The sequence below is a fragment of the Suncus etruscus genome, chromosome 3 (genome assembly GCF_024139225.1).
Source record: "Suncus etruscus isolate mSunEtr1 chromosome 3, mSunEtr1.pri.cur, whole genome shotgun sequence".
NCBI lineage: Eukaryota > Metazoa > Chordata > Mammalia > Eulipotyphla > Soricidae > Suncus > Suncus etruscus.
The window spans coordinates 43873779-43878795 of record NC_064850.1 but is presented as its reverse complement, the minus strand read 5'-3'; the positions used below and the strand labels follow the sequence as shown (position 1 = coordinate 43878795).

The 5017-nt window shown below is 42.6% G+C and overlaps 1 non-coding gene across 1 annotated transcript; it reads right to left on the bottom strand.

The window, feature by feature from the left end:
• Positions 1–783: 783 nt before the first annotated feature.
• Positions 784–974, bottom strand: LOC126005389 (U2 spliceosomal RNA). The gene has a single exon (XR_007494497.1). It is a non-coding gene; the product is annotated as a U2 spliceosomal RNA (small nuclear RNA).
• Between the last annotated feature and the right edge of the window lie 4043 nt (positions 975–5017).

The window sequence follows — 5017 nt, the reverse complement described above, 5'->3', positions numbered from 1 at the left end:
GTGCAGCAATGAACATAGGAGTGCAGAGGACTTTTCTAAAAAGTGCTTTTGGACCTTTGGGGATATATTCCGAGAAGTAGAATTGCTGAGTCACATGGAAGATCCATTCCTAGGGTTTTTTTTTTTTCACCCTTACCCCACATCCATGCCAACATTGGCTGCAGTTCTTTGTAATGAGTGCCAGCCTCTCTGGTCTGAAGTGATAGCTCACTGTTATTTAGATTCACACTTCCTTGATAGTTAGTGAGAGAAAATAGTTTTTTCGTGTGCCTTTGGCCATTTGTATGTCTTCTTGAGAAAGTGTTTATTCTTCTCTTCACCCCTTTTTTGATGAGGTTATATACTTCTTTTCTTGTAAAATTCGATTGGTACTTTATACATCTTGGACATATAAGATATATTATCTTATTAAGAGGAGTGATAGGCAAATATTTTCTCCCGGAGTGTGGTCTTTTTATTCTGGTCACCATTTCTTTGGAAGTGCATTCATGTCTTGATTCAGTGTAACCCCACTTGTTTGTATTTGCTTGCATTTCTTGGCCAATGCTGTGTATTCTTTTTTTTTTTTTTTTTTTTTTTGGTTTTTGGGCCACACCCGTTTGACACTCAGGGGTTACTCCTGGCTGTGCGCTCAGAAATCGCCCCTGGCTTGGGGGGACCATATGGGATGCCGGGGATTTGAACCGCGGTCCATCCTATGCTAGCGCTTGAAAGGCAGACACCTTACCTCTAGCGCCACCTTCCTGGCCCCAGCAAGTTCTTTTCTTATACACCAGATAACCGGGGAGGTGCACTGTTCCCGGAGGTACTGCAATACCGGGCCGGTGCGCGGAGCGGAGGGAGCAAGCTCCTCTTCCGACTTCCAGCTCCAAAAATCTATTTAATATATTGTCCTCGGATAGAGGACGTATCAGATATTAAACTGATAAGAACAGATACTACACTTGATCTTAGCCAAAAGGCCGAGAAGCGATGGCTGTGTATTCTTAAAGATACCTTTAGTTCCAATGTCATGGAGAATTCTGCCAATGTTTTTGTCACTATAATGTAGGAATGCAGATCTGATAACTGAGGTCTTGAACTCATTTTTACTAGATTTTTGTGCATAGTGTCAGAAAAGGATCCAAGTTTATTTTTTTGTATGTGGTTGGTTAGTTTTCCACTTGTTGAAGAGGTTTTCCTTGCTCCTATTTCTCTTTTTTATTTATTTTTTATTTTTTGGTTTGTGGGCCACACCTGGCGGTGTTCAAGGGTTACTCCTAGCTATCTGCTCAGAAATAGCTCTTCGAAGGCACGGGGGACCATATGGGATGCCGGGATTCAAACCAACCACCTTAGGTTCTGGGTCGGCTGCTTGCTATATCTATGCTATGATATGCTATGCTATATCTCCGGCCCCTCCTATTTCTCTTTTTTATTTTAAATTTTTGTCCTTTATTCATTTTTGTTAAAAAATTATTTTTTATAATCCACACGCATCATTCACATAGACACATCTCCTTCATTATTTAATAACTTAATTCCTCCCAAATACTAAGAATTCGGGGAATTTTTCTAGTATTCTGTATTTTAATGATTTTTTTTATCCACTCTCCAACTGGGCTTTCATAGTCAGCCAAATTCTCTCCAGTCAAGGTCAGGGGAACTTTATTGGGAGCAAATGAAAGATAAGTAGTAAAATAAATAAGTCAGGGATAAGTAGCTTGAAGATCACATGCTCTTTTGATTATCTTCCCTCCAGTTCTGTCTTTTTTGAAATTTTGTTTGAGCACCATCAATTTTACCTTGGGACCATTTTCTGCTTATTTGTTTTGGGCCATACTCTGCAGTACTCAGGACTGACTTCTGGCTCTATGCTCAGGGATTACTGCTGGGCAGGGTAAGAGGGAGCATATGAGATACCAGGGATCAAATACAGGGTCAGCTACATGGAAGGAAAATGCCCTTCCTGCTGTACTATCTCTTCATCAGTTCATTTTAATAACATTATATTTAATTATTTTTCCAAAATAAAGTCAGTTATTGTGATTGAACAACTTAAGTCGATTCCTGATCAGCAAGACAAGTAACACAAGTGTGTGGATGCATGTGTGAGGGTAGAGTGAGGAAATGCACATAGATTTGCAGGTGATTCCAGAGACTTCTTAGACAGAGAAGTAGAAGCTGTCCAAGAGGCAGGGGACTGTGAGATAAAACACGTGAAGTGTTATTAGCTGATATTCAGATTCTCCATTGCTCAGGTCTTCAATCATGACTTTATTTGTGCATTTTTCAAAGACACCGCATTGGAGAGACAGTAGCCAAAGATCATGGACGTAAATCTCCCAGAATACAAAATGAGCACTAAACAAAGTGAGCACTGAAAATCATAGGCCAGCAGAGAGAGAGAGAGAGAGAGAGAGAGAGAGAGAGAGAGAGAGAGAGAGAGAGAGAGAGAGAGATGTGAATTCTTAGTTGGCCTTGAGAATGGGCCCTCTCATGAGATCTCATTGTGTTGTCAGGCTCTCCAAGGGGTTCTGAGCATTGCAGAGGTAGCGGGAGTTGCAATGGTGGAGGCATTGCTATGATGCCAAGTAAATTTGGATGGAAGGAGGCCTCTGTCCACTTTCTCTTGTTTCCTCCAGAATAGATCTAATTGTAGGACATTGCTCCACTTGAGATAATTATTAACAGGCTCTTTTCCCTCCCTCATAGTCCAACTTTTATTGAGGCCAAGAAGTGTTGCATAAAAAAAAAGATAAGTTGTTTACGCTTCAAGTGGTGTAGTTGAAAATTCTTTCGATGCTAAATAAGCATGCTGGGAGTGAATCTCTAGGATGCAGGTAGAGTTTTCTCTTTCCTTGTTGACTCAGGGAGTGAGCAGTCAGTGACCTTAAGGAGGATTGAGCCAGAGACAATCCCGACTTTTATTAGACAGCCACTGAGTGGGCGCCTTAAGTAATAACTTGGTGGGTGCCCCAGCAATCATTTCCAACCATCAGGACCTCTGACAATCTCAGTGTCTGCTTGAGTTTGAGACGAAAACAGCCCTGATAAGGGGAGCAGAGCTGGCCAAAAGGGCCTGGCGTGTGTGTCTATCTGGTGGTATGTTTATAGCCCATAATTCTTGTTCTAGGGAACGTTATGGATTCCTCAGCGTCTGGGGGCATGTTTATGGGCCAATTCCTGGCAGTCAGAAGCCCCCTTGCCAGTTAGGTTTAAGGGCTTGTGAAGACAGGAAACAGGATGAACCTCACCACTCCACCTCAGGGGAACCTCAGAACTCAGACAGGGTTGAGCTTTCACTCCGAGGGCGGTCGGCAAAAATATGCCTACATGGCTTCCATCCCTTGAACCAGTTCTTTCTTTGTCAGAGGAAGAATTCAAGGACAAAACAGTGTGTGGATAAAACAGAAAGGTTTGGGACGGTGCCAGATTCAGAGAGTCTAAAAGGAGAGTTGCACATGGAGTTTGAGGGTAAGAGTGTTTTCACAGAGTAAGAGGGGCTGGAGGAAGATGCAGAAGAACTTGGGCATGAGGGTCTGATTGGACAGTGTTGAGTCATTATGTAGTTAAGATCCATGAGCTGCTTGGTCTTGGCTCATTAGACCTGAATAATGTAGTTGGGAGATGCAAGTCTTTTTTTTTTTTTTTGGCGGTGCGGGGGGGGGGGGGGCGATGTTATGAGGAGATAGTGAAATTGGGTCAGAATTCTGTTTTCCAAACATGATCCAGTATGTGACTGGAGCTGGTTTTCCAAAGTCCTCTCAGGAAGTTAGTATCTTCAAGACTATCTAACTTGTTCTAAAGCTTTTTCCTCCTCCTCCCCCTCCCTCTCTTCCCCTCTCCTTCCTCTTCCTCCTCCTCTCCTTTTTCTTCTTCTCATCCTTTTCCTCCTCTTCCTCCTCCTCTTATTCTTCCTCCTCTTCCCTCCTCCTCTTCCTTCTTCTACTTCTCCTCCTCCTCCTCCTCCTTCTTTTTCTTCTTCCTCTTCCTCCTCCTAAGGTTGTATTTTCAGGGAGCAAGCCCAGCAATGTTTGGAGGTTACCTAGATCTCCTAGCGGGAGATCATATTGTGTTGTCTCCCCTCTGTGATGCTATTCCCAAACCTCCTCCTGGCAGACTAAACCCTGTAGAACAACTGTTTTGGGGGTCCCACAGAGCAACTTCTCCAGGGATTCTCCTTGAGGCAAAAGCTTCAGAGACACTGCTCCAGAGATGGAAAAGACAGCATAAAGAGGCATATCATCTTCCCATAATTAGGCTGGACTCCAGGCCATTTGTCCTCCCTCATAGAGAGCTCTGATTGAAGGAGAGATAATTCCTAGCAACACCATGTTGCATCCGAGACATTCTTAAGCCCCAATGTTTATGATTATCTTTTCCATGCCACCTCACTCCCCCTCCTCCTGAGATGTGTTTTTGTTGTCTATGTCCTTACCAGTTCTTCTCATCTGATATATCTATTACATAATCCATTATCCATATCCATTATATATCCATTATCATATATATCCTATATATCCATTGTTGGAATGGAATAAAGTTTTGTTGATCATCAGCCTGGAATATATTCTTTCTAGGTCATCAGCTTGGGGGAACATATAAGGTTTCAAACACACCAGAAAGATGAAATTTGACTGTCACTGGCCAACTGGGCCTGTACAATATGGGATTCTAAGGATCTAACCTAGGTCACAGGCAAAGCAAATGCCCTCCCCACACTGTACTATTGCTCTGGCCCAACTTTTTTTTTTTAAATAGTGTTTTTTTTTTCATATTTTGTCTCCTACAAAAGGGTCAGTGATCTCTGATCCAGACCCATGAAAGTCTTCATGAAGTTGTGCATGGTGTGGATATGAATAAAAATGTGGCAATGCACCATAATAAAGTCATTGGATTGATACCTTTGACCTCTGTCCAGCCATGATGTCAGTCACAAAGAATGAGAAGAACTGATGCTGTGGTTTGTCTGGGTTGGATGCTAGCCTCAGCAGTCCCAAACAAGGAGCTGAGCTGGCATTTATTGAAGACAATT